Consider the following 25,376-nt stretch of genomic DNA (forward strand, 5'->3'; position numbering starts at 1 on the left):
AGCCAAGTCTTCAGCATTCAGTTCAAAAAGTAGCACAGGAAAGTGCTGTCCTCACACAATCTCCTCAGAACATACTCTTCTGCGTTAACTTCAAAAGGTGGAGCAAAACAACTTCCATCCCTTGGATCTGCTTGTTTGGTACTCACTAGGCTCATTCACCAAACAGCCATTCATCAGAAGACACTGGTTTTGTCTGTTCTCTGCCTCAAATGTAAGGTTTATGAGCAAGTCAGCAGCATGTGGATTCTCACAGAAATTTCAAGCACGGTACAGAAATTAGTGCTTTCTAACTTCTAACCAAAGCTATATGCTTGGGTCTCATCGAATATACCTGCTCTCACAAAAAAAAAAAAAAAAAAAGCAAGCCATGGGGCGAACTGAAATATAGAACCTGCATCTTTAGGGAACAGAAAAGTCTACTTTTCAAGTCCAAATAGCCTTATCAAGAATTATTCCTGAGCTGAGCTTACTGCACCATCTGAAATGCTACATCAGAAGAATTTCAGGTTGTTGGGTAGATATAGATTAGATACAGACATAAATACAGATATAGATCAACCCATTTACAATTACCAGTCATTGTTATTAAAAAACTGTTAGCGTTGTTACCCACACATGATATGGTTCTGCAGAACAGCGACATAATTTTATTGAATTATAGATGGGAGAAAGGCATAAAGAATACAGGTAATGCACATTTTTGAAATAGCAATATAAAGATAAACAGAAAAATATTCAAGTCAGGTACATGAAAAATTAATCTTCAGATGCATTCTCAACTTGTATGTACAGCATTTTTATGCTAAAAGTAGAAAAACAAACTCCAGAGATGCAACACATCTCAAGAATACAAACTGAATAAACAAAGATGAATGCCAATAAAAGAAAAAGAACAAATATTTGAATCTTCTTCCAGAACGATGAGAAGTTTTGATATATCAGAACTATGGTAGAAGATGTCCAATCTATGACGAGAACTCATGTATTTCCAAACAAAATCTAAAGTACTAAAGTCTCCTTGTACCTGGGATGGAGTTCAAAGTTTTTAAACTTTTATAGGATCTCTGCACACTCCTTTTGTGGTGCTGAGTCATGCTTCTAGGAGAGAAACCTCCAAGCAGAACAGATTTTCAACAATTTGAATGAAGAAATCCAACTCACTGAGAATGTATGTTTGATGAAGACATTGCAGTTATTTATCCAGAAGTAATTTTTTCAGCAACTTCTCCTAAGATGACTTGAGAACAAGGAATAAATGGGTTTAGCTTCTGTCTCTGCAGCAGTGTCTTCCTAATGGTCTGTATCTGCAGGAGGAAAGAAATCAGACTTCTGATTTCTGTAATGCCAAAAAGATATCATAAGTATCAAAAGCAAGTCATTAAGCTCTACACTGGATACAGAATTATGCCTTAGAACCAAGTGAAAGATGCATCATTATTTCACTTTCCTTTCAAGGGTATTAATTGAGTGCCACCAGGCACCACCAGTGGTTTTCCTGCTGGAAATGTCTTCTTCACCAATTTGCTTTTTTAACCAAATGTCCGAGAGAAAAAACGGTATTGTTTCCACTTATACAGTTCTCGCAGTTTTGATTTTTATGGTAGATTTTTTTCTCTCCAAAAAAATAGGTCAGTTTCCCTGCAGTGATACACACAATCCAAGGCTAACGCTTCTGCTTGCAATAACTACAAAGAATGTAACTACCCCTTTCAAGCTGTGCATTTGCACATGCAACTGAGTACTTCAACTGATTAAATGACTATCTGCAACTGACAGATTTTTCCTGTCTTCAGAGCTGAACTGAAGCCTAAACACTTAAGCCTTTTTCTACTTCCAATCTCTCTCTCTGAAAATATGGACCATAAATACCCTCTCCCAGGAGATTAGCCCTGGAACTTTATTGGGCTTAAAGTTACGTTCAAATGATGTCCTAATAAAAACAGTGGCTATTGAATAGTAAATAAAATGTGTTCTAAGGACATCAAGTCATGATTACAATGACTTCCATTTTTGTATAATTTCGAAAAAAAGCACTTTTTTTTCTTTACGTATTGGAAAATAAAGACTTTATATACAAGACTAAGTTAAATAGATGGAAATATAAATGTAAAAAATAACAGGAGATTGACTAAGAACAGTATTTAAAAACCAGAAAATATATTCCCAAGTAGCTTCTCAGGCAGCCTTGTAAGAAAAAATAAAATTAAAAAAAAAAAAGAAAAAAAAAGATTTTTCAAAGTTGTTTCAGCTTAATCAGATCAAAGAAATTGGTTTCAAGAATACCTGAAAGGGAACAGGTATTATTCTGACCATAAATGCATACCTAAAGCATACTACTTTACAGACATATGCCTGCCTTAAATCAAGTGCACTTACATCAATCACTATTAAGTGGCGTATTTTTTTAGTCTATGTGCAAAAACTTTATCAGGCAGCCCTGAAAGGACAAAGAGAAGGGAGAGCTCTAAAAGACTGGTCGTCCAGCATTACAATCAAAACCAGATATGAAGCTTTAACAGCTGTAGACACCCATAAGCATGGTCTGCAAGGTGAAACTGTACCAGCTACACACAGTGGATACCATGAAAAGAAATGAGCAGTGGTCAGAGGAACAAAAAAGAACCAACCTGTTAAGGTGCACTGAGGCACCCACCTACCAGCCTGACAGGGAGTCACGAGAGCTATGCTGCCTTCCAAGACCTAAGATCTGAGATGCTGCCAAGAGAGGGCCACAACTTGTCAAGAGCACAGACTACTATCCATTGCTACTCTTGCACGTGGACACGAATGACACCACAAGCCAGAACCCGGGCAGAATCAAGGAAGACTACAAAGCCCTGGGGTAGCAAGTGAGAAGTATTGGTGCCCAAGTTATATTTTCCTCCATTCTACCAGTTAGAGGAATGGGTGCCGCCAGAAATAGATGCATAATGCAGATCAGCTTCTGTCTTCATGGCCAGTGTTGTCACGCAGATTTTGGCTTTTATGACAACAGGACATTCTTTGATGACTATAGCATGTTATGGAGGGATGGGACCCACCTATCTAGAAGAGGCAATGGAATCTTTGGCAGCAGGCTGGCTAACTTGGTGAGGCAGGCTTTAAACTGGAAGACTTGGGGGGTAGGGTCCAAAGTGGCAACATTCATACCATTGCAACCAGCCAGCGAATAACCCAGGACAACCAGAGCAGTGACAAATGTTCCTGAGCTGCCTCCCAAGATAAGACCCAGAAGCTCATGCACCTCAAGTGTATATATATGAATGCATGCAGCCTGGGGAACAAACAGGAGGGGAACTGGAGCTCTGTGCCCACTCAGAAAGTTATGATATTGTAGGAATAACTGAAAAATGATGTGACAAGTCCCATGATTGGAGGATCATGATGAATGGCTATATGCTGTTTTGTAAAGACAGGCAGGCAAGAAAAGGAGGACTTGTGCTCTATGTTAAGAAGAACCTTGAATGTGTAGAAGACAATTAGGGCAATTGTGGAATGCCTTATCCAATGCCTCTGGGTCAAGACCAGAGCAGTTGTCTTTAAGGTAGATCTTAAAACAGGTATCTGCCACCAAACTCTGATACAAGACAATAAGGCCAATGAAGCAATACCTGGGTTACTTAAGCAAGCTTTGGGTCAACAGAACCTGGGTCTTATGGGTAACTACAACTACCCAGACATTTGTTAGAAGAATAATACAGCAGCTCATGTCATCTATCAAGTTCGTGGAAGGCATAGAGGACTGCTTCCTCATACAAATGTTAGATGTGTCAACCAAGAATGAGGCACTGCTGGACTTGCTACTCACAAACGAAGAAAATCTGTGTTGTAATATCTCAGTTAGTGACAGTCCTGTCTGTAGTGAACACAATACTGTGAAGTTTGGGATCCTCTCGAGCACACTGAAGGTTAGTACTAAGACAAAGGTTTTCAGATTTTAGAAAAATAAACTTCAGCTTGCACAGAGCTTAGTTGTGAGGGATTCCATGGAAAGCTTCCATGGACGATAAAGGAACTAGAAATGATGGAAGCTTTTCAAGAACGCTCTCCTGGAAACAAAAAAACCAATTCATCTCCTTTAAGGCTAAGGAAAGTAGGCAGAGCAAAAGACCTCCTTGGCTTAACTGCATGCTTCTGAGTCTGCTCAAAACCAAAAGAGAAACACATCAGAGATGGAAAAACAAATACCTGTTAAGAACTACAAAGGCATTGCCAGGGTGTGCACAGATGCAGTTTGAAAAGCAAGATCTCAGCTCAAGTTGAAACTGGCCAGATATTTCAAAAATTACAAGAAATGGTTCTTCAGGTGCATAAACAACAAGCAGAAACAGAAGGAAAATATTGCCCCACTGTTACACAGGGGAGGTGAATTAGTCACCAAGAAAGCTGAAAAGATAGAGGTTCTCAACACTTTCTTCATTTCTCTCTTTATCAACATTGCTGGGCCCCAGGCCTTGTGCACAGAAGTCCAGGTTGATGCAAACACATACTCACCGTCAGTGAAGGAATAGTTGGTATGTGAACAATTGCAGGAGCTTGACCCCTACAAATCAATGGGCACTGATGTTATTGTCCACCCTAGGGTGTTGAGAGAGCTGGCTGAAGCCGTTGTGAAGCCACTCTCCATAATCTTTGAGAAGTTGTGAGGATACAGGGACACCCATGAAGACTGGAAGAAGGCTAGTTTCACCAATATATACAAGAAAGGCTTGAAGGAGGATTCAGGAAATTATAGGCCCATCAGTCTTACTTCAGTCCTGGGAAAATTAAGGAATCTTCCTGGGAGCTATCACAAATCAAAAGAAGCACATGATTAGGAAAAGCCAGCATAGATTCATGAAGGGCAAATTGTGCTTGACTAACCTGATCACCTTCTGCAATGAAGTACCCTGCTCAGTTGATGTGGGGTGAGCAGTAGACAACGTCTACCTGGATTCCTACATGGCTCTTGATATGGTTTCTCACAGACTCCTCCTAGAGAAACAGATGCATTACAGTCTAGACAAGTGATATAAGTGGTGAGTGGGGAACTAGCTGACAGGCCACATCCAGATGGTAAATAGCTCCTTTTCAAACTGACAGTCAGTCACACGTGCAGTTTCCCAGAGACTGATATTGGGACAAATGCTGTTTAATATCTTCATAAGTGATCTGGATGATGGGATCAAGTGTACACTGATGAAGCCTGATGATGATACCAAACTGAGTGTGGAAGTGGAAACTTTGGAAGGGAGAACCACTCTGCAGGAGAGACTCTGAATAGGCTGGAAGAGTGGGCTGACAAGAACCTTATTAAGTTCAACATGACAAGTGTAAGGTCTTGCACCTGTGAAAACATAATTCAGGAATGCAGCACAGGCGGGGATCTACCTGGCTGAGAAGCAGCTCTGTGAAAAGGGACCTGGGGGTCACGGTGGACAACAGGCTCTATACGAGTGAACAGTGTGCTGCTGTGGCAAAGCAATGCTACAGGACACTGGGTTGCATCAATAAAGGCATCACTTGCAGAGATAAAAAAGTCATCACCCGACTCTACTCAGTGCTTGTCAGGCCACACCTGAAAAAAAATTTCACAATGAGAACAATCAGCCATTGGAATAATCTCCCCAGGGAAGTGGTGGATTCTCCAACACTGGGCACTTCTAAGATTCAGCTGGAGAGTGTGCTGGGCCATGTCCTCTAGATTGTGCTTTTGCCAAGCAAGGTTGGACCAGATGATCTTTGAGGTCCTTTCCAACCTGGTATACTATGATTGTGTGGTCCTGTGGTTCACATTCTGTGCTGCAGCACGGAGACCACGCAGCCACCTCACTGCTTGACAGAAAAGGTTGCCCTGGCATTTGTTCGTATGCTCCTCCCTTTTGGCAAAGTTCTTCACAGTCCTGACAAAGCCTGAAGGTGACTTACATGAAAGCAAAGCAAAGTGAAATCCATTTGAAAGATTTTGAACTGAATCTATGTGAAAGAAAATAAACATTTTTCCCCATCTTCAAATAACAAATACACATTTCCTATCAAAGGAACTGTCTATGTGTTAATCTGCAGTGAAGACTCAGTGGTAGAGCTGGCACTCTTTGAAGTTAAAGGAAAAGCTTCTTCTGTCTTTATGATGCCCAGATTCCTGAGTGAACTGAAAAATAACATAGTAATAGGCTTTCCAAGCTCCAAATAACTCTCTGAAGATCACTGTCTTGTGATTGAGAGCAGCCCTGCGGAGAAGGACTTGGGGGTGCTGGCTGATGAGAAGCTTGATATGAGACCGCAATGTGCGCTCGCAGCCCAGAAGGCCAGCTGTATCCTGGGCTGCATCAAAAGAAGAGTAGCCAGCAGGTCAAGGGAGAAGATTCTTCACCTCTACTCTGCCTTCATGAGATCCTACCTGGACTACTGTGTCCAGTTCTGGAATGCCCAATGTAAGAAGGATGTGGAACCATTGGAACGGGTCCAGAGGAGGCCACGAAGAAGATCAGAGGGACTGGAGCCTCTCCCATACAAGGACAGGCTGAGAGAGTTGGTGTTGTTGAGCCTGGAGAAGAGAAGGCTCCGGTAAGTCCTTATAGCAACCTTCCAGTACCTGAAGGGGGCCTACAAGAAAGCTGGGGAAGGACTTTTTACAAAGGCATGTAGTGATAGGATGAGGGGAAATGAGTTTCAGTTGGAAGGGGGAAGATTTATATTAGACATTAGGAAGAAATTCTTCCTGCTGAGGGTGCTGACACACTGGCACAGGTTGCCCAGGGAAGCTATAGCTGCCCCACCCCTGGAAGAGTCCAAGGCCAGGTTGGATGGGTCCTTGAGCAGCCCGGTCTGGTGGGAGGTGTCCCTGACCATGGCAGGGGGGGTTGGAAATACATGGTCTTTAAGGTCCTTTCCAACCCAAACCATTCTATGACTCTATATGCTTTACTCAAACACTTTGAACTAGCTGACCTGAAAACAACAGGTTCCCAGAAGGGCTCTTGATTTTTTTGTGAGTGATCTCAGGATGAAGCTTATCCAGGACACAATGGCAAACTTTAGTAGAAAAATGCAGAATCACCTTTCAAATTTAAAGACCTGAACTTTATTCTAATTTCATTGATTCTCCTTTTTCTACTTTATTGATTGAGCTAGAATTAAAGTTGAATTTTATGTTAGTGTTTCACAGTATTTTTACACTTTTTGTTGTACTTTTCTCCTCTTCAAAGAAGATGAAGAAACAAAAGAAAGGTTGGCAAAAGGGAAGGACATTGAAAAAGATATAATTTTAATTTTTTAATAAATAAATTCATTCAATTCATGTTAAATTAGCTGAACTTGTTTTCATATAAAATATTGTTTTAAAGGTATGTTGCAGAAGTGGAATTTTGATATCTTTGATTATATATTTTCTATTGCAGGAAGTTCTTGATTAAGAATCTACCGCCAAATTAAGGGTGCAAGTATTAGAAGTCCCTGCAGTCTGGCATTCTGAGCCATAATCTTTCAGAGCAGCACAGAGAGATCTGTTTTGAGCAGTAGAGCATCTACGGTATAACATAGTAGTATATGTAATACAAGCTAGGATAACACAGGGTAAGAGATTAATATTCTGCATCATACTGTGCTCTGTTATTTTTATCCTGCTGTTTCTTTCACTCACCATCTCATGACTCACAGCCTCCCCACACTGGAATTTCTGTCTCAGTCTCGTGGCTCACTGGTGTGTTACGGAAGACGATGCCATGGAAAGCCATCTGGAGAAAAGCACGGCTGCATGAGCTCCTGGTCGTTCTTAAAAACATAGACAGACAACATCAATTACTGATTTATTCCATAACTATTCTGACTATGGCAGTTTCTTTAGCAAAGTGTCTTCAGTATTTGTGAGGGTTGCAGTTCTTCCTAATTGGTGACATTGCTAGATAGAAGGTGGCAAAAGTGTTTCACCTTACAGATATTCATATGGAAACCTGACACCGCACAAGCCTTTAGAAAAACTACAGGGCTCATCCTGTGAGGTGATAAATGGCTCTTGTGAGACAGGTTAATGAAAACCAACATCAGTAAAAGAGCTGTTCCTTACACACTTCTTCATTAACTTTACCACCACAGGAATATAGTCTTTGATGCCACATTAGACTACCACCAAAGTCGTATGCTTCACAAGGCCAAACCACACTTACTTCACGTGGGATAAGAAGGCAAGGTCACAAGAGGAATTAGATGCTTAAATTCTTAATAGTTGCATGCATAGCTATTGTGATCCAAAATGCAGAACATCAAAATCGCAGTTCAGTTGGATACTATACAACCCTGCACTCATACTTCTTAAGGGACTCAGTTTCCCACATGCCTAGGACCTGGCCTTTGTTGAAAACTATCATACTTTTAGATCCCCTGGCTTTCTGCTTTTCTGCTCTGTCAAATCTGGTTATACAGGTAACACTGGAAAAGATTAAGCATGTTTTATTTCTATGACTGCTTTGTTCTCCAAATTTGTGCTGGGGCAGACTCCACATCCTGTCACCTCAAGTCCTTCCTGTGGATTTCTGATGGTGACTTAGAGAGTAGTCAGTGAGTCTTTTGTTGGTGAAGTAGCCTATTCCAGCAGAGACACTTTGCTGCTCAGCATCCAGATGCCAGCCTATCACACCCTTTGCTCTCTCTTCTTGTCCATTGCCAACATAACCGTCTGCCTGTAAGGCAGCAGGTGTACATGGTAGAAGACTGAAGTCTTGCACATCACATCATACTGAAATGTCAGGTCTTCCCTGAATCCAGAGGCCAGAAACTTCCCTCATTCTCCCCTCAGTCTAGAAATGTGACTTCAACACACCACTAATCCCATTTCTCTCAGACAATTCCTTCAGCTGGAGGACAATCGATGTAAAATACGGAGGACAGCCTGAGGAAGATGTGATTAGTGAAGCCTGTGCAAACTGCAGTAGAAACTTCCACTCAAATCTCTTCCACTGGAGTCAGCACCTCAGGACAACAAATGCTGCTGAAGTCTGAAAGATGATTAGGAAAAAAAAAAAAACAAAACCCCCAAAAAACTAAAGAAAAATGGAGTAGCCAGAGAAAACTTTGTTAAAGCAGCAGTGCCCTGCTGTGAACAGCTGCGAGGCTTCTGTTCAAAAGACAGGGTCCTTGGTACTACTGACTTAACCAACAAGGTTTTGCTTGTCAGACTCACATCAGCAGTCCTTTAGAGTAATGTTTGTCCTGAGTTGCAGTCTCTTGTCCTGAACTTGTAGGTTCAGGACAGCTGTTCTAATCTGACTGTATGAATTGAGTGAGAGTCTTACAATAACTTGCTTTTCAGTTTTGTTTGATCGTCTGAGAAGCACAAAAGGCCAGGAAAGCAATTGCTCAGAACAGCAGGGAAATCACTTGTAAAGACAAGCTCTCCATTCACATGAGGTCAATATCAGGTCTCCGCTCATCTCCTCCAAACACAAGGAAAGGAAGACGCAGGGGCACAGCCAATTGCGCTCACTGGCAGTGAACTGGTATAGGGGACAGAACAAAACAAGGGACTTTCTCAGTGCTTGAAGGATGTTAGGTCCTCAAAAGAGAAATTTTTTACAGGAATATGCCTCTTTCAGTTTAGACTTCTCTAGGAAAGATTTCCTCAGTCAGATGGGAGACAGGCTTTTTACCACCTCTAGCAGACAACAATACACAGTTCCTACAAGCCCGAGCAGGCTAGTCTTGAAAAAATCTCTTTGTGCCTGCTGCTTGCATGTGGCTGATGGTCCACAGTGCCACTGTAGGCTGAAAGACCACATATCTTGGATGGTAACTGCACAATTTTTTTTCCAGATCAGCCTAAGCATGCTGCTGACTAAAACAATGCAAAGAATGTTCTCACTCAATGTGACTTCACAAGACAACAGCGAACACTATCAAACACACAGAAGATCACAAAAGAGAAACTAAAAGAGAGGCTTGCTGCGTCTAGCCACCTTCCCAAATGCAGCAGCCAGGAGACCTGTCCTACACTATTCTTTGACACATGTTAGGCACTGGATAGGATTACTTATGGGATAAAAAAAAGGGTGCAACAGTAGAAATCCAATGCTTTGACAGAATTCCCTTTGGAATTTTCAAAGGGCTAGTTCAAGCCTCAAGTTGGTACTGTTGTATACTAACAGCTACTATACATATATTGTTGGTAGTATTCTGATGAACAGCTTGAACCTGAGTGTCTAATACTGATTATAGACCGAGTCTCTCATGCTGATAGGGTGTGCAATCCTCCTGTCATCTCACAAGAAAAATCATACAGTTGGAGTATATAGAGAAAGAAAATCAGAAATTATTGGGTGAAACACAATACACAGTGAAATCTAATATAGGTCATCAAGGATTTTGGTCAACTGGCTGTCAAATAGCACAGCCCACAGTTTCTTCTCACTACTTCAAGCCTTCAGGAGGTATCATTCATTTCCCATAGCCTGAGACACCAAGACCAACACTCTTCCCCTTCCTCATCATTCAATGAGAAGATCAGTGAAGCTCTGATCCTTTGACTGTTGGTGTGTGTCAATACAGCCTTCTAGTTTGCATACTTACATCATTAGCCGAAAAAACGTCACTATTAAGCCATAAAGCCATGCATATGTTTTCTGTTTAGAACTCATCCCATTTTAATCCTATGCCTGGGAAGTTTCATCCTTATTTGCTAGTGGATTTCTGATACTAATTTGAAGCAAGACTTTTAGGAGGGATTACAGAAAAAAAATAAAACTAGCATGATATTCTTTCAGTGATTCAGAAGGAGTTGGGACCTAGAAGTTAAATGAAGTCCTACAATATTTATCGTCACTATAATTTCTGGACACCATTGGTCCAATTGCCTAACAGCTGTACACAGCATCCCTTGTAACTGTATCTTCATGGCAAAAGGAGGCCCACCGTTGGGTGCAAATGTTATCTGGCTCTGAAACAACAAAGAAGGATGTTAGTTCCTTGCTCAGAGCATCACTGAAAAGCACTTAAGGTTATTGCTACAAGATTAAAGCCTTAAAGATAAAATTGAATCTTTAAAGTGCAATAATTTTTGCCTTGAACATGAAGTATAACCAGTTTCGAGACAAGTATAGTACTATATTTGGAACAAGAATTAACAAGGAAGGAATGTGCAAAACCCAACCATCACTACTCGATATTTTGGCACCAGAAGTGTGTAAGATATTTCTTCATCTTACAAAGAGCTTCTGCCCTAAGAGGAAATGGTCACAATTTGTTTTCTCAAGAAACTACAAATAAGTTTTGGACTTACCAGCATTAATCGATTTATGCAACTTTTGTACCATCCATGAATGAATTAGTTGCCAATCTCACTATATTTTAAGTACAATCAGCACCAGATGGTGAACAGACAGACTTGCTTATTAAGGGGTTTTATCAAAAGAGTAATTCAGCAAATATACTTCTGAAACCCAAGATTAATATTGAAAAGTCTGAAAAACTTTCCCAAGAAATTATCTGATGCTGTAGCACCAGCTTTAAGTGATTGACAGAGATCAGTATCCTATCCTTGAAGTGCTCTGTCTAAAATAGAACAGAGCTCAATTCTTACTCTTGTGAAGCCAGTGGCTCAGTGCTAGGTGTCTTCAACTGCATCAGGACAAGGACCGTTGTTTTAAGACAGACACTGGCAATTACCTAAACTGCACACTTTGACTGCCAAAGGGTTAGATTAGCTCTTTCATTTCCACACATGCAGTTTAATTAGATTGGCCCTGATATGTTCAGCAATATGAGAACAATCATTCTGAGGCATCGCTTTTCCTCTGTTCATGTTTCCATGCAGGCTCTGTGAAGGCAGACTTTTTCTCTGTGATCTGGGAATGTAGACCAAGAACACATTCATATCAGAAAACCCACAGGGTTTGCTGAAACAATACCAGCTCCCTTAATACAACTTAATATCAGGTCAGGTTCCTGGTCCTGCAGCTACCAGCTGCCTATCTGCAAAAGCAAATTCATGCTGGCAAGGCAATGTTGCGTCTGACAGGATACAACTTCAACAGGTGTTGCTAGAGGCTGTAGGAGGTGTTGTCTCTCTGAGCCGCCCAGAGGCTGTCAAAACGAGCAGGACAACTTGACAAGGCAGTCTCACTGATGCTGTGGTAGTTCTAGAAAAAATGACACTATTCACAAATTTGAAAAAGAGCAAAAGACGAAAGCACATTTTGGGAGAGACCCACACACCCACAGCCAAGACACAGTTTTACTCTCACTACAACACCCCTCAAAAATAACATTATTACACTCAGAATGGCTAATGGACGTAGTCAGTGCTGAAGGACTCCTTAATCGTTCACTGTTGTCTCTTTTGACTTAAAGTAGGCTAGTTTGGCCGCCTAAAATCTACAGAAACAACTAGATCAGGCACAAATAGATCCCAGCAGGTCATAACTTTCTAGTTCATACTCAAAGGACAGTCTTCCAGTGAATGCGTTAGTCATTTCTTACTGCGAAGTCTGCATCTGCTTCAAGGAAAGCTGAACGCCACATCTGGTATAATCATGAGAGAAGACTAGGCAAGGGCTGCCAGTGGTCTTGTTTCACTGAATATTTGCATTTCTCTGGAAAGATTGAAGTGAGATATTCTGCAAATGACCAATTTATTTCTAGTAGTTGAAAATAAAGGGAATTTTGAAGTCCTTCGGAGAAAGACAAGACAGCTAGATGAATACACACCAAAATCGTCAGTGAAACTTGCAGCCACATAATTTGTAAAGAAAAATTCCTTACATGTATGACAGAGATCTAAATGTTTAGTATTTGTTCTAAGAAAGTCCTTGAGCACCTCCGGGTAAGTCTATACAAGCTGCTTAAAGAGAAGCTAGCCCAAATGTTCAACATTAGTATTTAAATTTGAATCAGCCTGACACTTGCCACAGTGAATATTCAAGAGACCTGATTGCCACCACTTCAGGTCAATGCTCTGCTTCAGTTACTGAGAAAGACCAGTATACACACAGCCTTGATTACCCACAAAGTGAAGGCCTGTGATCACTGTGCAAGCTACAGCCAAAGCCACAAAGATGCTAGTGGGCATACAGGAAGGAGAAGGAAGCTGAAAATGTCAAGTCATCTTTACATTAATGAGTGCATCAGCCCCTTTGGGGATCTTGTGTACAGCTTTATAGGCTGGAGCTCAAAACAGATGAGAAGGCTCACAGGGAACGTACTAATGATTCAGGGCCTCAATAACTGGATTATTTGCCTTACAAAAGATATAAATCAAACTCAGGGCAAAATGTCTACTATATAGAACCTGGTAAATCAGAAAGACTGGGACAGTAACCAGATTACTCTTCCCGGGCATCCTAAAGTAGATGAAGCCTTACAGCAATATCCAGTGTGCGGTCTTTCTCTACAGGAGGAAAATCGCTGTAATGTCCTGATTGTAAAGTCTGAAGAATCACACTAATTTCTCTGTTACTGACATTGCATTTTCCCCAAACAAATGTAGCTGTCATGAAATTAGGTCAAAATTCGGCAAAAGAAACTGCAAGATGATTCTCAGAACATACATCTATTGTGTGGCAGTGCACTAGATATATTTATGTTCCAAATACCTTACGATTTGTCACCTATAGGTATAAGAAAAGGTAAGGCCCAACTACTTGGGGATTTGCCTTTTCAGTTTTTGTCTGATAAATATGCTTTTGCAAGACATTCCTTTCTTCAGACAGTGTGCTTTTAGCACTATTTTGAAAAGCTACTGGGCAGATGGTGCCCAAATGTGAGTTAATAACTTGTAGGTAGCTCTTGGGGAAGATTTTTTAAATCCTTTCATGCAAAATGGTTTCACAAATGGCCTGTGTGCCATTGTTTGGCTATTCTAGCAGACTATTTCAAAATCATCAAGAGAAAATGGCAGATCATGTTCTACTTGTTTTGCAGCAGACTGTTATGTTTATTTTTCCATGGTAAAATAATATAAAGGAAAGGAAAATCATGCACAAGGCTTTTACTGAAGATTTTTCTAGAACCTGGAAGCCCTTACTGGCTACAAGGCCAGAATGTCTGGGCCTCTGCCCCTCTGCTGCAACCTTTCTACAACTTTTCTTACCATTCAAAACAAGCCTGGTTTTTTTGCAGAATAGGGCAGGCTGGCCATTCAACAATCATGACTCAGACTTCACAGTACCAAACAATTAATTTAAAAATGAGGTTTCAAACGAGAGGCTCTTGCTGTTTACTTTCGGATTGTTAGAGGTACTGTATTTTTTACATGGTATAAATTTAGAAATATCGCCAGTGTCTGATCTTTGAGCATCTCCCCGTGTTTTTGAACGGATTTCACAAGAAATCCATGACTACACTGATGACAAAATGCTGCAATCCTTCTTAACAATGGCAGCAGATCAAATGCCTTCTATTCCCCACACAGATCTGCCCATATGTGAACCAATCAAGTTTAACTGCCCTGTCTCCAGGGTATCCATAACTTGGGCTCAAGGTATTAAAAAAAAACCCAAAACAAAACAACAAACCAGCTAAGAGCTCCAAGTTGATAGTTACAGTGAGTGAATTTCTCCTTCACAGCCCTCAGGAGGAGAGGCTAAGAGAACATCTCTTATAAAATCATTGGAAGAGTCTCATCCACAGAATTGGTAATGGACATGGTATAAGAATGAAAATAACAGAGATTGCATTGGTTAGACAGAAGGATGAAGTCTAGTAAGTAGATGATTCTATATGTGGGCAAAAAAATGTGGCCCTTAAAATTAAGGTATTAGTCTCTCCATCAGGAAATGCACCCTCTGCTGCAACCCAGCACTGTGTGATATTGGGAAAGTTGCTTAGAGTTCAGTTATGCTTTTCATGGAATAGGAGTATGCTTTGCTTTTCTTCCTGTCCATTCTCAAAGCAGGCCAAAAAGTCCTATAGCAAATACCACTGGTGGGCATAGTATGTTTGGATAGTTGATTAACAAGTAGGAAGATGCCAACCAACCCTTTGAAGAGTGTGTTACGCTTAGAAAAACAAAGAGGATGAGCCATTACTCAGCTCCAGGAAGTAAAGGGATTGCAACCAGTACTGTTGCTGTGCAGGGGCTGCTAAGTGGCATGCAAGCCAACCTACGAAAACCCAGCTTATTTAAAGTCCACTAGTAAAGAGACAGTCTTCTTGTAAACTCTCCTCTTCCTTCCTCCTACCCCTCCAAGCTCTTCACTGCAATGCAGCAGAAAAGGATAGGAGCCTTAATTTCAAGGTTTTGCTTCCCCAAGTTGTAGAACACCAGGATGGCAAGAGATGGACCACAACAAACCTATCCACAAACTTACTGAAATCAAGAGGTCTTTCTCTTTCCCCTTGCATGCCCAATTACAACAGACTTTAGCACAGTTAGAAGTCTGAAAAATGTTCTGTAATTACTGCTAGAAGGTAGGAAATCTGTCTCAATATATAACTATTTGCCTTATTTCTAGCACAATTCTGCTTCTCACCCTAGTTCTGCAAATACCATGTAATCAGTGTTTGCTATACTTTGGAGAAGACGAATGTGAATATACCCTGGCTGACAGTGTATTTCATTCACCTCTTTTAATAGACCAACAATTTAGGAGAGCTAATTCTACAGTTTTTCCCTACGAGAAGTATTGATTCAACTCTTTCTTTCCTTCATGCAGTCAGCTACCTTTACAAAAGTTGTAATAAATAAATAACTAAATTATTTTCTTCAAGGCTAGTGTCCTTTTGCCAAACTTGGTTGAAAATAGTTCAAAAGTTACTGACAAACATAATAGAGTGACTAAAAAAACCTTTGTTTCCCTTAGAAACCACCATACCCTTCTCCAGAATAAAGTATAGTGAACCCAGTTCAGTTCAACTTACTGTTTTCTGTGAAGCTGGTATAATCTATCTCTGTGGTGCTCCACACAGCAATCACAGAGCTATCCCACCAGAAAATGATGCTTGAAAATAGCTGTATCTAAACTTCCAATGCCACCACTATGCCACACTGTCCCTGTGTGGAAAGCCACCCATAACATGAGGTGGCCCAAGGAGTTGGGTCAAAGCCGTAGAAAACCAGCTGATGTGTGCAGTACCAGGCACAGCCACATCCACTGAGCACAAGGTAAACAGAAGAGAGATGAAGATTAAAAAGAGCACTCTGGACCCTTGGGGACTGCTGACTCTGCAGAACGGAGACAGTGTTGGGAGATCGATGGTGTGCAAGACAATGCTGCAAGCAAGCATCCTGCCACTCATCACAGGAGAGTGGAGGGATGGTTGTGTGTGATACGCCCACCGAAGCACAAAGAGAGCAGCTGCTCCTGTTAAGCACTGACCCATGGGGCAACTCAGCAGATTCTGCCTCTCGCAGAGGTAAGATGCTGTCAGTCAGCAGAATGGGATCAGCACTGAGCTCAGCTGGAGCTGCAAGGCTCTGCCACTCACTGAGCACTGTTTTGCCTCAGTGAAAAGCACCAGCTCCTGGCTCTGGGCTCCTATTGAGATCCAAACTCAACAGAGCCAGCAACTCAGTGGGAGCCGGCTGAAACCCTGGATAAAGACATGCCAATCTGTTCTCAGCGAGCACTGATACTGCACCCTTAAAGCACAGCCTGCACTGGTTTAACCCCTCTACAACCCTCTGTTCACTTAGGATGGTCTGCTTCTCTGCAAGTGAGAGTAGCATTTGACCTGCACCATGTGAAAGTCTACTATCTGTTAACAAGACATTTGCCCTGCTGAGGCAGTTAAAATGAGCATACAAAGCCTATAAAAAAGATTGACATTCATAGCACCATCAATAAGCAGGACTCGTCCTTCAAATTCTACTATCTCGTTACGAAATGGAAAGCTGCAGGCTCGATCCAATGTAAATCAGCTCCACTCTACACTGTTTTGCCCCAGTCATGTCAGCACCAAACTGGAAGGAACAGCCATGGATCAGCAGGAGATATGTCTGAACCTCTGTTTGTTATCCTCACAGTTAAACCTTGGAAAAGTCATTTTTTTGTCAGGATCTTTTGCTGTAGTTGTTCCTCCCTTTGGGAAAGCTGCTAATTGGTTGTTTATCATCTGGCCAGAAAGGGGAATTGAATTTCGCTTGCATGAGTCAGAGCCTTCTGGAATTTACTCCTGTCATTTCCTTAACCTGAGAGAGCATGTATGGCACACACCTGAATAGAGACACTTCATGAGTAAGGCTTCTTTTCAGTAAAGGTACCTGGCTCATGTTTCCTATTCAACAGACACTAAAACTTTACAGAACCAGCTGTTGGCAGCACTCCCAGAATAATTTTCCATTCGCACATATTTCTAAAAATGTCAAGGCCAGTCTAACCATTCTCATCTGGGAAGCCTGACATCAGATGTATATTACCCCAGGAAAAAAAAAAAAAAAAAAAAAAAAAGTCCAAAATGCAAGCCCCTTCTAAAAAGGAAAACAAATTCAAAGAATGTTACATCAGCTCCTGCCCCTGGGCTCTGTGCAAATAACAAGAGGGAATTTTACAGTGCAATTTTACACCCATGACAATTCGATCAGAAAACTAAAGGGAACAGGATGAGCTCCAGGGATAAGGAGTGGATGGCATGTGAGATTCTTACTCAGGCCCGATTCTGGTATGTTTGGGTTCATTATCCAACAGCAGACAAAAAAAATCCCAGGCAAAGCCTTAAGAGCTATGCTTTCTTTGCAGTCCTGGAATTAAAACCAGGCAGCTAAACACTACCTCTGACTGTGGGAAAGCTTCCCCAGGGAGGAAATATTTTGGCTTGAGAATTTTGTTCCAGTCATCAGTCTCCGATTACTTTCTTTTCCAAATTTGGGCCCTTTAGACACCTTCTTAGCAACACCTGCTTTGCCTGAGAAACTAGCATAGATGAACAAATTATGCTAATTTTCAAGCTGAGCTCAGGCAATAAGCAATATTTTTCCACGCTCTCTTCTCCCCACAGCAAATACTGTCAGCATGCTATCATTGTAAGAGAGATCTCTATTTAATTCAGTCTGTCACTACTCAAGGAAAACAAAGGATATGAATGCAGCCCTCAAGTAGTCTGAATCTGAGTAGGACTTCTGGAATGGAACAGAAGTTGACTTCAGTAGGACTAATCCATAACTAAAGAGTGAACATGATGTGCTCCCGAAATATTTTAAATATATATTTCACTGCCCATGAAAGCAGCAATAATGACTTTACAACTTTCCTGTCTAGGGGAAATAAACAGAAAGGTCCCCTCCCATTATTGGCTCCAATGGTGATTTTGTTCGCTTACCACCAACATGTGTTTGGTCTTGAATTATACTTCTACTTTCTTGCAAATCTACATTTTTTATACATCCATTTTAAGTATGAATCCTGTCTCTAAATACTGAATACATGAATATGATAAACAGTTTTTAACCTTACCCATTTTTTAAACAGACCTTAAAGACTGATATTCTGATATACAAAGTTTCATCAGACTTTCAAGTGGTAGACCTGAGCCTTCTAGACCCCAAATCCTGGTGGTCTTTCCTATAATCATTTAAGACATGACTCCCACACTAAGCCATCTGCCTACTCATCTGCTGGAGGAAACCCCCTTCTACATCAGAAATTCCTCAGCCAGCAAGTTCTTTTGTCCAGAATACTTGCTATCATCAAAAAGGCCTTCAGCACTCCAAAGTCTTGTTCTGCCACTCCTACTGAAGAAGACCAACCTCTGTCAGAATAGTGAGATGAAGGAGAAGGGAAGGACTAGGTTCAGTGCAAGATCATTGGGATGCTTGTGCATGCAAAAACTAAAAATGAAAGCCCGCTCATAGGTTCACCTGTCCTTATTGGTCCCTTCAGAGAGACTTGCTTCTCACCCACTTCTTGGGGTGGTTGACAGCAGTAACACATTAAATTATCACAGTTAGAGCTGTCAAGATCCATTAATTAGTGTCAGAGAAGATCTGAAGTGGAAGTTTACTTCCAGACTCTTGTTTTTCAGTCTAACTGAACTTTACTAATGTTCCAGTCCTTGGGGACGACAGCAGGGCAACTGCTGGCACGTAGATGCAACTTGAAGTTACAGAAGAATTCTAGTAGTGGTCCAATGCCTGCCTGTGCTGGGTAGTACATGATTTCTACAGCACTAGAAGCAGTAATTATTACTACACATGCTTGTAATCATTTTGCTTCCAGTATTACACCCAAAATCCCAATCCTTTGTAAAGGAAGCTTGTTGATGCTTTCAGACCAGTCCTTACTTTCATGCACATTTTTATGAGGCTATCTCAATAGATTTAGAGAAGTCAAAGCCATTTGGAAGCTGACAATGCTCAGAAAGTACATATTTGTTTTGACCTTTAGTTAGTCCCCTTTTGGGCTGCAACTAGTTTAGGATCAAATTATCCTTTTAGCATATATGCAAGTGGAAGTAAACTTAACTCACAATGTTAACACCATGGACGAGTACAGAAGGGCCTTGTCCATGTCAGGTACAGGCCAGGCAAACGTTTGCAGAAAATCAAGCAGGTGAGGCTGACCATCTCTTTGGGAAGGAGGCTGGCCTCAAGTGAGATCTCTGCAGTTCCCATCCTGCCCGAATTTCTTTGCATGCAGTTAGGAGTGTCTCCCCATCCCCTTCCTTGGTAATTTATTTTAAATTTCCAGTTATTCACAAGAACAAGGGATATGCCTGACCATCAGGCCTCAACTGTATCATGAGTTCCCAAGCAGAATTACAGGATGAACTGAATGCAACACAAGGTATAGCCTACACCAGGGCTATGCAAACAAGAAAATCAGTCAGTCAAAAACCAAAGCAACAGTGACCCACTCTCACTGTCAGATTCACTTGTGCTCCTATATTTGCAATTAGAAATGTTGGGAGGTTTGTGGTGACTTTTAGTATAGTCGCATACACGGACTCAGGTGGAAGCAGAATTAAATAAGAACAGATTTCTGCAGAAACAGTTGTGCTCAATGAGTACAAACAGATCATTGTTTAAGGTAAGGAAGTACCAACAGGGAGAATGTGCAAAGCTTTTAAGACACTCCAAGAAATTGCCTGAGGGCAAGATGCCATGTAGCACCAAAACAGTGCAGACTTCTTAGCCCTAAGTGGGAAACTGAGCAATAGCCACACTTGTCAGTTAAACAGCTTGAGGAAATGTTCCTAGGCAATTAATTACAATCAGCAATACTGTTAACTGCTCCTGTACACTTGTAAGTCTGTACCAAAGAGCTCTCTCCCAAATATGCCCCAGGCACAATCTAGGAATGAGCACAGGCCAGGAACTGAGCCGATTAGGCAGTGTGCCTCTGGCCACCTTGTTTTAGAGGGAAAGTCTTAACAGGGGCTGTTGCATGCCAGTTGGCCTCGCTACCTGGGAATGGAACTAGGCACATTTTGTTTTCTAACATAGGTGCAATCAGGATGTCTATGTGAACTCATATCTCTCCTTTGTGGAATACCCAGCTTCCTTATTAAGAACAGACAAGTTTGTGAGCACTCTTGTTATCCAGCCAAATGAATTCTGCTTTCAGAGCAAAACTATTAGACCAGGTTAGAAAAATAATTACCATCTAATAATAACTTTTTTCCACTGTGAAATAATAATATTTAACATTACTGTTACAGTTTACCTGTTGCAACCATTATATGTGAGCAAACTAAGCATCCCTATAAGTGCTGCTCTGTGTTTCATGAGTCATAGAGGTAGACAGGGTGATTGAAGAACTGGTGCTGTTCTCAGCTCCAGAGAAATCCAGACTGAAATGCCTTGGGTAGAGAGTCTTTGCCCATAGGGACGTTTGGGGCATCTCTGAATAGTCAACACACTGGCATCAGAGCCATGGATGTTAGCATTTTAGCCAAGGAACGGGTCATTTAGATATAATCTGTGATAAACATGGGTTACAGAAATCTGACTAAAATTTTGCCATTTACTGGGGCTTACTTCACCACGCCTGCAGGAAGATGAGAGCGTCTGCTTTGGATCTGCACTTTAGAGCACTATTCTAAAGGCAGGTACCTGCACCCTTTCTTTTAAAGCACTTAGCAGACAGTTAAAACATGATCCTGAGAGATATTGTGTATTTTGCTCAGTGGCTGAAATCCAGAAACAACTCTGGGAGGCACCATCCCTTTCTTAAGCAAATATGCTGATACCTCAGATAGAGACTCCTGCTCTTCCCTTTGCTCCTCATTTGGCTGGAGGAATGCTGTCTCCTTCAAAGCACAGTAGCTAAGCTTTAGCAAGAGAGTATTCCTTCCCAGGAAAATCTTTGTCATCCTCCAGACTGGCTGTTCCTTTGCATCAGTTCTCTTATGTGGCCACAATTTCTCAGCACATCAAAGATAACAGTTCCAAATTAAAACATTTCTAAAGTAATCGTGTACTAATAAAATAATAACAACATACATTTTCACATTAACCTTTCTTGTCTTTGAATCTTATGCAGCACTGCCTTAAAAATGATAGTGTTTTCTGAACTAAGGAATTCATAAAATCTGCTCTGCAAATTCACATTAAATCCTTCCCTCAATTATACCCTCTTAGACTTTCAAATAATTTTAAACAAGATGGAAAAATATTATAAGGCTACACTGCTTAAATAATGCAAATAATTTTCTGCTTCCTATTCGCCTCTCCCCCCCCTCCCCATCTCATGCATTTCTTACAATTAAACAAGGAGGAGGGAGACGAAGAGGAGGTAGAAGAGGTTTTAAAGTCATTGAACTTGCCAGAAAGAATTAAGTACAGCAGCTTCTAACTTTAAGTATTGTAAATCTAACTAATTCCCACTAACTCTGTAAGGAGCAAAGAAAACCCTGGTATGGATTTGTGAGATTTCCTTGGTGAATAACTAAGTGCTAGGGCACCACCACTGAAGTGCAATCATGCAAAGGAAGGAAATTTAACCTTACTAACCCCTGGTCTCTGTAGACACCATAGACCCTTAGATAGCTATGCTACTAAGCTAGTACATTTTAAATTGCACAGCTTCTTCTAGTATCTTCACACAAAGTGCTACCCTGAATTTAAGTATTTGTTAAGCAACTGTGTTCTTATGAGAAGAGTTGAAAGGTTTAATTGTACTCCTCACTTGCAGGCAACACAGAAACCATCAATGCCTGGCCTGTATTGGCATCACAATCAGACAGAAGAGACCATATAATTCAACAACATTTATCTCCAAACTGGCTTTGTCAGAAAACTGGAGAAGGGTACAATTACCACTGTCCTGAGAGGGGAGTTATTATGGTTTCCCATCCAAGGTGGCAACATGCTTTCCTATGTCAATTTCAATACAACAACTTCTACCAACACATGCATCTGAAACTGGAAGGAAGCAGATGTAGAATACCCAGCACTAATCATGTCTACTATGTACAGCAGCAGAACACTCTGCCACTCACTGCTTTGCAGTAATGACTGCTATCAGTATCAAATACACTGTGTGATAAAAGTGAAGGGAGGAAGTGAGCAGTGAGGTATTAATCCAAAGGGTAAGAGCCAGGAAAATCCAACAACGAAAGAACTTCAGTTGGAAGAGGAAGCAAAAATGCTCCTCTTTTCTAAAGCAACTCTTCATCTTGGATCTGCATCTTCTCAGATAACATCAGTGAAGCCTGAGGAACCCTGAGTCTAAGTCATTGCTCATATGAGAAGAACTGCAAAGGGTGACATAAAGTGACAGAGGAGAAAACAACGCAGGATGGTTTTTAAATAGCTGCTTAAAAGCTGTTTCCCACAAAATCACAAATTATTGTCTCCGTGGCACACTGTAGTTGAAATACAGAAATGAGATACATCTTTCTTTTTTGTCTTCTACATGTCAGACAAGTGTTACAACTTGCACTGATTTCTTTGGAAACATCCTCCTGATGACAGTGAACATGAGCAAATTACTAATACAGAAGAGAATTTGCAAATTAATTTCAGTAAATACTAAATTCTGTCTGGAAAATGATTAATTGTGCAGTAATCATAAAGATTATGTATGCTGGGAAGCCTATGGTCTAATGGAAACAGCTTGTTGCCAGCTATGAAGGTTATTAGTTTTACTATTAGATTAGGTCATTTCTGGAAATCAGGTCAATTAGTTGGAAATTTAAAGTAACATTGTTCCATCGGAACCTTATTTTCATGTCACACCAAGTGAAACAAGGAGAAATCCACTGAAATCACACCATGCTACATCTCCTTCAGAATAATGGAAACAAGATTGCTGTCAGAGTCATTGAATTTTAGCAGTGATGTTTTGGGTTCCCTCAGGCATCAATAAGAACAAAATTCAGGTGTCTGTTTTGAGCACAAAGTTCTTAAAGAAAACTCCAACACTGGTGATGCAAAACTAGTCCTAAATTGGACTACTCCCTGGAGTGGGATTTTAGAGGCCAGAATGGCAAACTCTTTGCTGAGTCAGATTCATCACATCATTGGTAAAAAGACCTGATTACCTTACAAAGGGCAGCTGAGCTGTGAGTTCAAAGGAAAGTAGCACAGGAGCTGATACAAGCACAGAATCAAGTCCAATGCATTTACAATACCGGGGAACAAAATAAAGTTGGCATAGCTGATACCGTGGTGAGAATCTGGTACTGTAGTTACTGGATTCCATCCTTAGATGATTCAACAAAGCTATGCTAACTATACAAACATGCTTCCTTGCCGTACTTACTAAGTGAGAAAAGGGTTTTTATTGCATCAATTTGCATTACTAAGAAAATAATAAAAAAAGAATGCTTCCATGTAAACAAGCCATCTTCAAGGCACTGGTTCACAACAGTTCTGTGTCTGACTCTGGTTTTACCTTTTTCAGCCCTGGTAAAAATACTGTACAGATCCCAAAATATATCAAATAAGGACCTACATTGCTAGATTACAAAAGCAAGAAAGCACTGCAATATATATGCTAAGTCTGTATGAATGCTGTTCTTTTTCTTTAAACACGTTGGTATTTATCTTTGCAACTTCTACTTCCAATTAATTCTTTAGTTATATCGTTGTAAGCTTTACTTCTCTCCTGTTCCAATTAACACAAAGCTTTTTATTTCATACAATTTTCATGATATCATACCCGCATTTTTCACAAAGTTTCATCATAAAGACATGGGGGCAATGGACCCTCAGGTAGTTACTGAAGAATTGTCTTTATTGATGAGGTGACACGCTGAGGTCAGACAGCATGGCCCAGGTTCACTGAAGTATATCAGGACCTTAAGTCCCAAATTAGGGCAAAACAAAAAACAACCAACCAAAAACCTTTACAGAAGCTACAAATACATTAAACGGCATGTTCTAAAAATATTTGTGGTGCCAAGTATTACATAAGTCTTGCCAGAACAATTTTGGAACAACGATTTTGATTTATAGGCTATATTATTGTAAAGATCTTCTGTATTTCATTTTTTAAGTGTTTCTATTAGCTTACAGAGGGAGGTTAGTGAAATCGATGGTCACAAAATGGCAGCCTAAAGCTGCACCAAAGACAGGCAAATATTGTTATACTTTATCTTGCAGTTTCCTTGCTGCCCCTCTGTCCTGAACAGGATCAACCTCGTTATTAGCGAGGTCTTTCCGACACTCTCACTGCTAATAACACACTGATCCGATTACTGGCCAAGTAGCAAGACCAAAGACTTGATTAGGTCTTTAAAACCTTCCTTTCATTATTCCCTAAGCATGGCAGCAATCTGCCTGCAGGCCCATGTCAAATTTCACCACTGGTCATGACATTTTGCCAAACGACCTGAACAAATCAGGTAGGGAGCTACATTCCTCACTACAGCCAAGTGGCATTGTTGCATGCTGCTAAATGGTCTCCCTGCTTTACCTCAGAATTAGCTTAACTCATAGTTTACGGAAGTGTAAGGCTTTTTGCATGCATATATCTATCTTCCATGAGACTAAAAGTGAACTGACACTTGCTTTGTTACCTTATTAGAAGTGAACGGCCGTACATGGGGAAGAGAAGCTAATTCAGAGCAGTGCTCAGCGTGCTGCGCATCAAGACCCCACATCAACAGAACAGCAGTGTTTGCAGCACAAGAGGCCAGGGAACAGCCAGCAGAAGTGCCTTTTTTTCCTTAGAGTCCAAATAAAAAAAGCACGGAAAAGAGGGGTTTGTTTGTGCTGCTCATAAAAGCCTTAACTCTCCCTCTGTGTTCAGCGACCCCACCAAATGGGTCACAGTGCACAGATGCTGGCATACAGCCTTTGCCTGCAGAGCCACCAAGAGCCATGCTAGAGACTAGAAAAGAGACCACAGAGTGAATCTTCTTTTTCCCCTTCCCTCCCTCCCTGCGATTTCAGGTTTTAGATGTCCCAGTCCAGACAAGACAGCTCATTTTTGCGCCTCTCCTAGACCCCTCCCTATCTGGCAGTCTCAATCTTCCCTTCCACAGCCTTTTCTTTGCTACCTTTGTATAGAGAATATAATTGTACTTTG

General features: G+C 41.0%; 1 protein-coding gene across 5 annotated transcripts in view; it reads right to left on the reverse strand.

Annotated features, from left to right (window-relative positions):
- Positions 1 to 545: 545 nt before the first annotated feature.
- LOC104066617 (potassium voltage-gated channel subfamily A member 5) overlaps positions 546 to 25,376 on the reverse strand; it is a 31,137-nt gene continuing 6,306 nt past the window's right edge. Inside the window, exons 3-5 of one of the 5 annotated variants that reach the window (XM_054050806.1) lie at positions 11,249 to 12,107; positions 7,622 to 7,752; positions 546 to 1,304 (exon numbers count right to left, since the gene is read on the reverse strand). The gene's annotated coding sequence lies outside the window, so the exon portion shown is untranslated. Of the gene's footprint in view, positions 1,305 to 6,379; positions 6,527 to 7,621; positions 7,753 to 11,248; positions 12,108 to 25,376 lie in introns of all 5 variants that reach the window. The other 4 variants (XM_054050785.1, XM_054050795.1, XM_009569243.2 and 1 more) reach the window with 4 other exon arrangements.

This window comes from Cuculus canorus, chromosome 1 (assembly GCF_017976375.1).
Source record: "Cuculus canorus isolate bCucCan1 chromosome 1, bCucCan1.pri, whole genome shotgun sequence".
Lineage (NCBI taxonomy): Eukaryota > Metazoa > Chordata > Aves > Cuculiformes > Cuculidae > Cuculus > Cuculus canorus.